Genomic DNA, 13632 nt, shown 5'->3' with positions numbered 1-13632 from the left:
TGTACATACAAACTAGGGGGTCTATGCCGAAAAGGATGAAAGGATCCCAGCTCAGCTTTGTGCCATGACTGGACGCCACAGCACTGATTTTCAGCTGAGTTTAAAGCAAAATTGTTTTTTGGCATACGGACATGTGACATGTTATGCTTCAAATAGTTATGCGTAAAGAACGTTATTATTAAAAATAATTATGTCATATACAAAATGCTATATTACGTTATGGTTTAAATTTTTATCCTTATATACAATTACCCGAACTACAGTCTCCGAGCATACAAACATAAAACCGAACAAACTTTCGCATTTATATTAGTATGGAAACTACAGACTACTGAATAGTAGTTTTCGCTGGAACTTTATTTACTCCCAACTAACTTTATAATTATCCTGGCAATTGAAAGATATAATTTTTTAAATTGTAGACGAAATAATTAGGTCAAATTTAAATATACTCATTACTAATCAGTAAGCCAATTATTGAAAAATAATTTGAATTTATCATAATTGTTATGTGTTAAAAATTTATATGTAGAATCGATGACGAATATAAATTACTTTAGCTTTGTTTTTCTGGGCTTAAACCATGTGTCTTTCTCCGTACTTCAAACTACGTTATAATAAACCATCTTACTTCCGTATTTATAATATTAGCTGGGTTTGTATACTAGCGGCCCTTGCCGGTTTCGCTTCATAAGCCGAGACAGATATACCCCACAGGTCCTTGGAATTTTTCATGTTGAGTGCTTTGTAAGCAGATAATAATTCTTCAGGAGAAATATGTCTAAATCGGAAGGTAGATTTAGGATCTGAGGCATTTCTTTTTAATAAGTCATCTGCAGCACTGGGACAAGACGAAAGGGAGCCCGTAATATTTTTAGAAATATTGGCATAGAAGTTATTGAATTCGTTGGCCTCTCCGTCGTTTGAATTAATGGTTTTATCACCAATTTTTAAGAGATATTGTTGTCGCGTGGGCGCGTATATTACGGCACTATAGTCTTTTAATCACTTCACTTAATTCAATTTATAACAACATATTCATACGCACCTTGTCAGACATTGCAATGGGCGAGAAGGAAGTGGATATCACCTTAATGTATTTGTTATAAAATATAGACGTTTAACGTCACAAATTATCGACTTCAGTGACACGTGTGTCCTCCTCATACGACGTTTTTAACACAATATAACGTGCATTAATTTATTCTATATTTCCATTAATATAGATGGGAGATTTGTTGACCCAAATAAGTAAAATTCTATAATTTTACGTGTATTATATTACGTGTATCATAATAGGTCTGAAGAGTAATTATGTCTTAAATATTATAAAAAGTTCTCCTGTCGTGTCTGTTTGTTTCGTTGTCTGTAGCGATAAACTCATAAACTTCCAGACGAATTTTTCCAACGGTTTTCACCAACATTTAGTGTGGTTCCCGAGGAAGGTTTTTAATGATTATCGTTTTTGTAGTTTAGATATAAACATTATAAACATTTAGTTAGTTTTGTATCTATCATAGTTTAAAAAAATAATTGTATTTTTTGTATTATGAGTCTGATATCGTGGATACTGTCTATAACAATTAGTGAGTTTCGTATCACAAAGGCGAGCCTAGGAACTGCTGAATCACATTGTACCTCAAGTTGTGGCCAAAATCAATGTTTATGTGGGCTAAAATAACATGACCAAGTAACATTACCGAAATCGTGATAAACTCAACTTACTTCCAACGTAATTGTCCAATCACATTATCAAAATCCAGAGTTCATTGTAACTTCACAAAAAAATCACACAATAAATATTAAGTTTCATAAAATTCACTTTTCGAAAAGTTGTTTTACGATCGGGAACAAATGGGAGCGACAGAGGACGAAACGACCACCCCCTTTGCCGTCCGATTCCGCACTGAATTCCTGAAGCGATATCCACCTCTGCTACCGTAGTATTACCCAGCCATTTCAGAAATCACCTTAAAGAGAATTAGTTACTGTGGCACGTGGCTTACTCAATTTGGTTGGGTTTCGCACGTGATATATAGAGCCAATGAAACTTTTGCCTAGGAAGCTCGTTAGTGCGGGGTATAAACAAGCTTTTTTTCTAGCTTAAGAGTAGCTTATGCGATGTCAAGTGTAGTTGGGGTCGCATTAAAAAGCTCACGTATTGCTGGCAAGAATCATGTCGTCAACAAAATTATTTAACTGAAGCATTTTGTCTTGTATGTGTTTGTCTATATCTTTTATTGCTCGAATGGTTTCTTATGTAAATAATGTACTCGTAAGCTTCGACAATATACTTAGATTTCCGATAAATACATTCATTTGTATGTGAAATTTGTGATAAAAAATATTATTTCATTTTAGGAACACGAATATTATCAGCGTTGGAAATATGTCATATCACATAAAATAAATTTTCAACGCCACGGGCAATAGAATTGCGGAGATAGGAATACTATTTGTACGAAGATGATTCAAAAGGTATTTCGTTAGAATTATGGATTTGTTACTATTTTATATATATTTTATACGAAACACAAAATCATATTTAATATGATATTGAGAGATACGAATAGGACTTCTTCCTACGTCTAATATAAATTTGAAGTGCTCAAATCATATGTATTTACGATAAACTTGTCGACGCCCGCAACATACTCTAACTGGAGATAACTGACCGATCGAGCAAAGCGAGCGAGGTCTAACATTCTACTTGGGGCAAAAATACAGTTTTTGTATGTATGTAAGTTTGTAACGCGATAACTTTCGAACAGTTGGTCTGATTTTGATGAAATTTATGAAGTATGTAGGATCTGTCAATAGTTTTTAAGTTCGCGATGCATCAAAATCGGTTAAGTCGTTTTTGTGATATTCACAATTTTGTTAAAAACTCATCAAAAATTTCTTGTGTTCGCGAGGTCAAGTTCGCGGCGAAAAGCTAGTTATTGTTGTTTGCGTTTATTTTCAGTTTAATAGGCACAATTAAACAAAACGAACTCAACAATTCTATATGTATATATACATGACCTGACCGGGGATCGAACCCGGACCTCCAAAGCTGTATGACCGCAAAGCTACAGTGGGTCAAACACAATCGTTCAAAAATGATGAGCAATAAAATATAAACGACTCCCGAACGGGACACATAGTTGTCCAATAAATCTTGTCAACTGAACACAATTGGATATGACTTTAACAAAATAAACCAATTTTGTAAATGGGAATATAATTTCAATTACAAAAAAGCTTACAAAGCGCTGCAATAAGCTGAAAGTTGGAGCTTTTAGGACTTTCCAGCAACGCATTAGGCTAAGTGCCTGCTACAGGACTAACTTTAACTTACTTTAATATGACGTGTATTCTTCTGTCTAATAGCTGTGTGGCGTTTTTTTAATATTCCTTGTAAAAAAATTGTATTATATATATTTTTTTCTTTTTTGTGGCAATTAAACTACTTCAATACAGCCTATATTTGCTAATCTCGTTTAATTTAAAAATGAAAATTATATATTTTCTTATTTTTCAATTTAAATACACCTACATATATTTTCTTTAAAAAAAATTTTTCTGATTTATTTTATAGTCGGTTGATTGTTAGATTTTATAATTACACATTATTTGTAATTATTATGCAAAAAAAAAAACATTATTTTGTATTTTAAATAATTCCAAAAAAAATAATTTATTTGAATGCTTAAATAAGTATTTGAAGTTCAATATTTGGTTTGAAAATTTCCGAAGTTGTAATTTTTATTTTATTTTATTTTTATTTTATTCTGACGAAGCTTGTGGCGGATACTTTTCTGTATACGATTTGAATTAATTTAATTTAATTTAATCGATTAAATTTGTAACCAATTCTTAATTTTATTTATATTAATGACAAATGTTTTTCTTTTTTGCCACTTTTTCACTAAAAAATTAAACATTCTATTGCACGATCACACACTAGCCGAAAAATCAGTGCTGGTTTCCTCACGATGTTTTTTTTCACCGGAAGCATTTGCGAATCGTTGAAAACTATACTATACATGAGTAAGACAATAAGTGCACAAACTCGTGTGGCACACGCCAGTAGGATTCGAACCTAGGACTGTTCGCTCACTGGCGTCTTAACTACTGAACCACCACAGCTCAAATCAACCTGTATTGTTGTCTAAATTCTCTATTTCATCTAAGCGTATGCTCGGTTCTTCCACAGTCGTTGAGGATCGGAGCCCAGGAGCCTGTAGCCTAAACTAGGCCCACATTAATAAACCCTTTCACGGCCACTAAACCAGACATAAAAGATGATTCATTGTCATAACGTCTATAGACGTTCAGTGCACTAAGCTACAAGCTTAGCTTGTATCACGAATCCGATGGACACACAAAAACGGTGTGTGAACACAAGTATGAATATTCGCACGTGCTAAGAATCAAACCTAGGACTTACAGATCGCGAACGGTGGTGGTAACCACAACGCTACGTCGTCAAACTAAGCGAAACTGCAGATTTATATAACAGTAATTTCGCCGTAAAGTGACTGCGTCGCACACAAGTGAGGTTTAGTTGACTCCATAAAATGTTTTTTAACCTTTCGAGCCTCGGATCTGCAAACCAAATTTACTTTTATTTCTCCTTTATGTTGCTATGTCAAAATGGCCACCGAGTATTTAGGATGAGTTGCACAGGCAAATTTGACGTTGAACAAAATAAAAAAGTACCCTATATCACTCTCCAACTTTTCAAATATCCCTAAACTATAATTACTTTAATCTATTGCTCCGTTTCTGACGTGGATAATAAGGACAAACAAAATTATGATAATTGAATTTATGTTTGTTCCATAATAGATGAAACATTAAGGGTAAGTTGCACCGTCAAGTTTAACGTTGATTTAAAAATGGCGTACATTGCGTTTTTCTGCGCGAGTTAAAGTTTTTGGTGCAACCAACTCGTGTCCACTAGAATTGTTTGATTTGTTAGTTTTGTTTGCTCGAAACACACAACCGATCCCGAATAAAACGATAGAATAGAAGAGATTATATGTTATTATGACGACCTCGGTGGCGCAGTGGTAAATTTCTTGCCACTGAACCGAGAGGTCTCGGGTTCGATCCCCGGTCGGGTCATGATGGGAAAATGATCTTTTTCTGATTGGCCCGGGTCTTGGATCTTTATCTATATATGTATTTGTTGTAAAATATAGTATCGTTGAGTTAGTATCCCATAACACAAGTCTCGAACTTACTTTGGGGCTAGCTCAATCTGTGTGATTTGGCCTAATATATTTATATTTATTTATATATGTATTATTTTCGTAATAACTCCCGCATTCTATTCTCGTGAGAATTCCGAGTTTTTACCATGAAAATTGGCAGGATCTCTCTTGGCCGCGGCTTCGCCCGCGTGAGTTTTATAGTAAAACCCCAAGGTTTTACTAAACTAAATTGTTAAACATACTCTGCATGTCAATAAGAATGACCGATCATTCTTTAAGAAAAATGATGCAGAGTATGTTTACCAATTTTCAGCTTTTTACATTGAAAATTGTATTACGTCCTATACAACCTTTCACCTCCCTTTTGAAGGGGTTGAAGGTTAATTAAAAAAAAAACCTAAAACACATATTTATTAATTTGTTGTAAACACCTAAAATTCAAATTTTCAAGTCACTAGCTTCAACGGTGTAGAACTTTAATATGAAAGTTTTTCACCCCTTTCGGTTCGGAATTTCCAAAAATCCACTCTTACTTAGTGCTCACCTAAACTCCCCAGGGAACCTACATGCTAAATTTCAGCTTCCTACGCCCTAGTAGTTTCGGCCTTCCTAGTAGTTTCGGCTGTACGTTGTCTGTCTGTCAGTCAGTCAGTCAGTAACTCACTCAGTAACGGAAGAGTTTCATATAATATTGATTGATTGATGATAGTAATATCACAAAAAGCTACAAACTACTAACATCTCAAAACGACCAATGCTGAGAAGATTATTTATAATTTACCTGGCCTGGTGCATCATATTACCTTCTTTGCATCTGGGGTCTTTTGACTGCATAGACAACTTTCTAATGAAGTGCATTTTAAACAGACGTCATTTACATATAGAATTAACGTAACTTTTGGACTGGGATTTGCATGTCTGTGAACCTCTCTTGAAGTTTGACGTGACCTGGCGTTAATCCTGCAAATATTATAAATGCGGAAATTTTTGAGGATGTGTGTGTATTTTTTTTTTGCGTGAAAGAATAATAAACATGCATTTATTTATTTTTATGTTAGTTTAACATGTTCTCATATTTATTTTTATGTTATTTTAACATGTTGGAGAACCAATAGCTTGCATTATTAAAACTAGATATATATCAATGGATTACAGGAATCCAATTATAGAATCCCGCTGGTAATTACAGAAATACATAAATGAAAACGAATTTAGAGCATCATTCAACATAATCAAGATATAAACACTACAAAACTACAACTTCATTTTGAAAAACTGCCGCGTTAAATAGCATCTTGTCGATGACACACTACAGTTAAACATATAAATAACTCGTACACAGTAGAAAAGTATTACTTCGATAATTTGTTGAAGCATATGGAATCTGAATAAACGCACAAGATCTAAAATTTTTATGGGCACTTTTGACGACCTCGGTGGCGCAGTGGTAAAGTTCTTGCCACTGAATCGAGAGTATCCCGAGTCCGATCCCCGGTCGGGTCATGATGGAAAATGATATTTTTCTGATCGGCCCGGCTCTTAGATGTTTATCTATATATGTATTTGTTATAAAATATCGTTGAGTCAGTATCCCATAACACAAGCCTCGAACTTACTTTGGGGCTAGCTCAAGCTTTTATTTAGTTCCACCTGTCCCGATGTTTGTCTGTCAGCAATCAAATAAGTTAAATTTGATCTATTTCCACTTGTCCTACAATGTTAGTTAAAATGTCCCACGTCGCTTTAGTTTCCATGAAGATGCATTATTATAAACATGAGCAGGATCGGCTCTCAACGGGGGAACGCCTCGTTGACAGCCGATGGTGTTTCAAGCGTTGATAGACTGTGACCACTTACCATCTGGTGGGGCCGCATGTCTTTTTGCTTGCATCGTCGTATGAAAGAAGTTTAGAACAAACAAACAACTGTGAATTCGAAAAGATAACATCTCATACATATGAAAATTCAAATATACGTATAATAATATTATTCGAATTCACATTTTCCAACTTTCATAAGAATGGAAATGCAACGAAACACAGGAATTCGATTATATATTTTTACACCGTGTGGTGTTGATAACCCCACAAACAGTCTTGCTTTGAATCTAAGTCTACAACAACGACGTAATATTACAAGAGCAGAATAGTTAGACCTTGTGGCGCGTGTGGATCCGCCCTAAAAAATACCACTTCATATCCTCCTTTAGATATCGTATAAGGCGACAGACAACAATAGCACTCCCAAGGAGGGTTGAAGTCAAGCAGGCGGCCGGTCGTAAAATCACGGCTTAATACGCGAGGATAAGAGAGAGAGAGAGCAGTGTAGATCATACTCAGAAGTGAAATAAAACTTTTACACGGAACGTCGCGCGTGGAGCCTTATGTTTTCTATAAATGGATGTATGATGGTTTTAAAAGTAAATTTCGTGCTTAGCAAAGGAACATATTGTTTGTGTTATTCGGTGTCGATATCAACATTTTTACAAATGTAGGTATCGAAATATTTTTAAAAATGTCTAAATTACTTGTTCAACAAAATCGTAAGATTTAATTTAGACATTTTTCTATGTCTTTCACCCTTCTTTATTGGTTATCTAATTTATTATTGGTGACATGTCTATTTTAACACCGCCATCTATGAGCAACTATGAGCAACAGTCACATACATACTAGTAATAGTCTAATGTGCAGGTTTTCTCTCGATATTTTAATTCTAAATAAATAAATTCTCTTTTTTAATTCTAAAAACAAGTAAAATCTACAATATATCTTGAAAAACTTTCATATTTAGATGTATCGGAGTCCGACTGCTCTATGCAATAAACTCAATGTCAAAACCGGATAAATCCAGCCAATTCCAGATATACGCCGCTTCGACAAGCGCAGCACAATACGGCTTCAAAAATAAACGTCCCTTATGTCAATAAGCTTGTGTTACGGTCAGAAAGGTAAACAGACGTACGGACAGAGCGTTTGTTATTAGTTATTTAAGCGGTAGAACGGTAGCTGTTTAACCCTGTATACGTAACAATGGGTGTTGTAAGTTTAACATGCTTATTTTAAGTGTTATTTTTACAAGCTTTTCACCTGTTCCGTTGTCTGTCTGTAATCAAATCTTGCAAGTTAGATTTCTCCTACTTCCAGTTGTCCTACAGAGTTAAAATTTCCCACGTCGCTTCAGTTTCCATGACAATCCATTATTCAAATTCAAATTCAAAATTCTTTATTCAATTTAGGATGATATACATCACTTATTGACGTCAAAAATTACTTAAACTAAGTCTTCTGCCGGCTTCCAAAGCGCAGGTGAAGAAGAAGCGGCGCAACAAACTTCACCGCAGCCTATTATGATAGGCATCACCTGATACTGCAGCCTAGATCGGCTACAAACGAGGGAACTCCTCAACGGTTTACAGCGCGGACATGGGTTTTTTGTCAGGCGTTAAACGCCTCACTGACGACAATAAAAACTTGTGGTAAAAATTTCATTTTTGTAAAAACTAGTTAATGACTTAGTGTTAGGTAAAACCCCGTTCTTCCAAGCCGTTCGATTTTGGACCTTATGGCGCTACACTTTATCGAACTTATCAAGGTCGTCTCGCCAGAACAATTTTCGTCGAACCAGACGCTTTTTACCATTGAGAGGTTCGCTCCGTTACCCGTTTTGCACATAGGCCTTGAGACATTCTAACGACATGGCCCACCATTCTCATATTTTGCTGTTGTGTCTACTACATTATATCAATCTATACTATTATTATAAAGAGGTAAAGCGTTTGTGAGTTTGTATGTTTGAGGCGGATAATCTCGGAAACTACCGAACCGATTTCAAAAATTATTTCACCATTAGAAAGGTACATTATCCAAGATTGCTATTAGCTATACTTTATCTATCAACATTCCCACGGGAGCGAAGCCCCTGGTAACATCTAGTTTTTTATAATCTTCATATATTATTCTTTTGAATAGCTCTGCTTCCAAATAATTTTATTTATTTACGCAACATGGCTAACAATAAAATGGAAGGGAAAGCTTTAGATTTATATTGTTTGATGAACATGTCACAAGTGCTTTTTAAATAAATTTAATATGTAATGAGTTGAATTTGTCTACTGCACGTTTCGCGTATATATTGATAGATATGTTTCTCACACAATATGTGAATGTAATTTCTTCTTTGAGAAATAAATTCTTAAAACCTGAAAACATTATGGACTCGAACGGAAATCGAACCCACGCCTATCAGGGCAGTACCTCTAGACATGGCTTTGATAGCCCAGTGTTAGGAGCAAAGATCTAACTCAAAGATCTACTATCTATCAGCATATTGTACACTATATTGTAACAGTGATTAAAGTAGGCGTACTTTAATCACTGTTACAATATATTAATAAAAAACTATTCTGATCTTAATTCCTTAAACATTTGGTATACTATTTTCGGATTAGATTTTATAACCACCAAAAGTCCAGATATTTTAATGATACCATAATTTAGACTAAAAATAAACTCACAAATTCCTCTTTCAACGAATGAAGATTGAAATTTTGTTTGTTTTCAGATCAGGACAAGTTATTTGCTCGTTTATTTGATAAATTGTCTTTGTTATTAGGGTTCCGTATTCCTATTCCTACAGACAAAGCACCTTTATAGTTTCGCTATGTCCGTCCGCAGTCCAGCTCAAAAACTATTATTTAGTACTGGAATGATGTCATTTGATACGGTTATGCACATTAATCACGCCGACAAAGTGATCAAATAAATTCGTGAAAAATCCAAATTTTTAAGATACCTCATTTTATGTATATGGGTATGATTTTTTTCTTAATTTTCATCTTTCCTATAGTGTAGTGTAGGGGGTTGTTGGACAGGTCTTTCAAAAATATTAGAGGTATGGGAAGACGGTTTTGGTGTTTAGTAAAGCGTTTGTAAATTATTAAGCTTTAAAATGCCAATTTTCGTGCCGTGGCCGGTCATAAAATCGTAGCCACATAAAAAATTAGGAAGAACACCCGGCGAAAACATCGAGGGATTTGCAAACATAAATTACAATCTAAGTAGGTTATATCACTTTATTTTTGTGGAAGTTGGTTAAAAGGTCACACTCGACCTTTGACACATTTTATTCTAACCGGAACGCGGATGAAATTTGAAATATCGATTCCTGAGAGCTGAACACATTTGTACCTGATGGAATATTAAAACCTTTTAGCCAAAATCGAAATGTCTTCGAAGAGTTTTGTTGCTGCGAACGAGCGCCAAAATTGTCAATATTTGTGTCAAAATGTTATTTTAACAATGTCACTAAACGTGTACCTAGATATAAAAAACTGAGTTGCACTCCGGGTGTGCCTGCAGAAGTGAAGACTTGAATATTAACGTTGTACATTTTTGACATCTTACGAATTTTCCATGAGGGTCACGTGTCCTGTCACGTGTCCTGTCACGTGTCCTGACGCGAGTTTAACATTTTTTACCCATCACAAAAAGTGCACAACGCCGCTAAAGAAGTTTGCACTTCAAAAATCCTATTAATATGCATTACTATCACTTCACTTAGCCTCTTGCAAGCTGCCATCCTTTTTACAAGCTTTTATTTTAGTTTCGCCTGTCCCGATGTTTGCTGTTTGTCTGTAATCAAATCTTGCAAGTTAAATTTCTCCTACTTCCAGTCGCACTTGAAATTTACCACGTCGCTTCAGTTTCTATTACAATACATTATTTTTGATAAGCATCGCCTGTTGGTGCACCCACCATCGGCTCCAAACAAGGAAACTCCTCAACTGTTTACACACATTTTTGTCAGGTGTTAAATGCCACAAAATCTCTCTGACGGCAATAAAAGCTAGAAGCAAAAATAACATTTTTACACGTATAACATCAATGGCGACAAGAAGCCAACATTTTTGGGTTAGCTATCTGAACATATCGAATAGATAGCGTCAAAAATATGCTAACGGGACAGTCACATCAGGTAGATTTATCTAGCAATTAATGTTATGTCAGATAATATGATATTTTAAATTAAAGCGGTGAAACAAGCACCAAATATTTACAAATAGATATAAAGTTAAAACTCATAGCTGTCAAGCAGAGGTCGAACAAACAAGATCATCAACGTAAAAGACGCGAGCTGGTAATTAAACACCAAAGGGTACAATTTAAATTGTATTGTTTATACGACGTCCCGGATGGGGCCGTTTGCCGCTCCACTGCCTTCACACGTCGATGAAACGGCGCTAAGTCATAAGCGAAAGGACTAGAATCGTTGAACGACATTCGAATCGAAATTAATTCATTATCTTCAGTCCATTTCATAACTGTTTATATATTGTTTGTTTGTTTGTTTGTTTGTAAACTCTTTATTGCACGAAGAAAACACATACAAAGAAAGCAGTGAAATAAATATATATTATTAAATATATATATAATATATTATTTGAATTATTTATACTTACATTTATTTGAATTCGTTTTATTTCTTAATTATTATCCTATATTGTGACATTGTAAACCCCAGTGGCGAGACATAGCGGTCTTCATTAATACCTACTAATACCATCTCATGTACGTATGTCTCATAATGAATAAATGGAATAAATGAATTATGAATTATTATTGTTAATAATAATTACTGTTTGTAATACTTTTATTTTCCTTTATATATTTCTATATGGATAATCTTACAGCTAGTGACATAAGTAGAATTTTAAAAAGTGATACGATACGGCCAATTACAAGTTTTCACTGATACACACTGTTCATTTCACAAGTTTTGTTCATTACTGTTATTCCTATTCCCGGAAAATTAAACTTAGATATATATGGTAAATTTTTTAATTGCACATATATATATGACTTGTATGATGAAAGCGAGTTGGTTACCAAAGAAATCTTGTCAAAAATGAATGTCGAAATGTTTCTCTCATACAAATTAACTATCTTCTATCTGTAAAGGCTCTATATTTTTTATTATTAAATACTATTGAACAAGCAAACAGTTATGTGGAATCTGATGGAAAGTGATGGACGCCCGCAACACCAGAGGTGTCATTTATCTTTTGTCTAAGGCGGAACCACATATCACCAAGTCGTGTTAATCCACATACCAAGTATATTGTAAAAAATATGTGCAATCAAGAATTGTTACATGTTGCATAGAAGTAAAACTCCGCTGTCTCTTGTGACTTGTACCGTTACCACCTACTGGAGCGTGCAGTGATCGGTCCCACCCTCATCGATCATTTAGTGTCCAGATCTCGGTATTGCTAATTGTTTTAGTGCCATGCCATATGTTATATCTAGATTACTTAATTCCACGCTTTTTATGCAAAACGCTCGTTGATAAATTTTTGTTTTGGTGACTATTCGAAGGCCCTTCTGTTAATAGAAACGCCAGTGAAAAAATACTGTGATAATGACAATGCTTTCAAAGATATGACAAAAACAAAATCACACATTTCTGGACTCGTCCAAACGCTCCATACTAATTGACACGCACAAGTGACGACTTTGTAATGAAAGATGTTATAAAATTTTAGTATTTAAAGTTGAAATTTCATACTTTTCATAAATTGACATGCCAACCAACTTTGAATCTTTGTATCGCATCGCGAATTTTATCTCGAAGAGGATTATTTTCAAAAGACAAAAAAGCTTTGGCAAAACCACCTGCCTTTAATTTATAGTTCCAACAATGTCCTTGATTCGGGGTTTATGGCGCGAAACTCCGGAATTGATTTAAATTGGCGCGGCTGTAAAACTTGAGCTCGGCCGGCGAATACAAATGTAGTTTTAATTTTCGTGTATGGCCAGGAAAGTAGCATTTTTCCACTATATATTCCGAATCAATAAGAGTAGACAAATACAAGTTCATAATTCTTTATTGCTTTGGTATTATATCTGGCATTAATGATAGTATAATATATAGTATTATTTGGTATTATAACATTTTAAGTGCACCAACAAACAACAAGTTTTCACCGTTACATATTTATTATTACGAACTAGTTCAATTAGGAAGATGTTCTCCTTATTCAAAACTGTTTTTTTCTTATTCCCAGAAAATTGAACGTAGATTTCAAGAAGGACGACTTCTGGACGAAATGCTCACATATTATATTAAAACAAAATCCTCTGCCGCGCTTATTTGTTCGCGATAAACTGAAAAAACCACTGCACGGATTTTAATACGGTTTTCACCAATACTATTGTGTGATATATAGCTAAGGAAGCCCCGTTTTGTGCAAATAAATTATTTTGATTTTTTTTAATTTATATAAGCCATAATTCGAAAATAAGAAGTACAAACGCACGATTGTTGGCCCCCGGTTAAGCAGTAAAGGTCGACGTAGCGACCAACTGCAAGTAGGCTTCGATAAAAAAAAAACGATTGTTGGTATGAGCAGGAATACGTTGGATGCGACGCA

At 34.6% G+C, this 13632-nt stretch overlaps 1 protein-coding gene across 2 annotated transcripts in view; it reads right to left on the bottom strand.

The window, feature by feature from the left end:
* The window catches only part of LOC128678336 (hemicentin-2-like), a 118939-nt gene extending 117034 nt beyond the window's left edge, over positions 1-1905 (bottom strand). The window contains exon 1 of one of the 2 annotated variants that reach the window (XM_053759797.1): positions 1726-1905. The gene's annotated coding sequence lies outside the window, so the exon portion shown is untranslated. The remainder of the gene's footprint in view (positions 1-1725) is intronic. The other variant, XM_053759798.1, reaches the window with a different exon arrangement.
* Between the last annotated feature and the right edge of the window lie 11727 nt (positions 1906-13632).

Source organism: Plodia interpunctella, chromosome 19 (genome assembly GCF_027563975.2).
Source record: "Plodia interpunctella isolate USDA-ARS_2022_Savannah chromosome 19, ilPloInte3.2, whole genome shotgun sequence".
Lineage (NCBI taxonomy): Eukaryota > Metazoa > Arthropoda > Insecta > Lepidoptera > Pyralidae > Plodia > Plodia interpunctella.
This window is presented reverse-complemented; position numbering and strand designations above follow the sequence as displayed.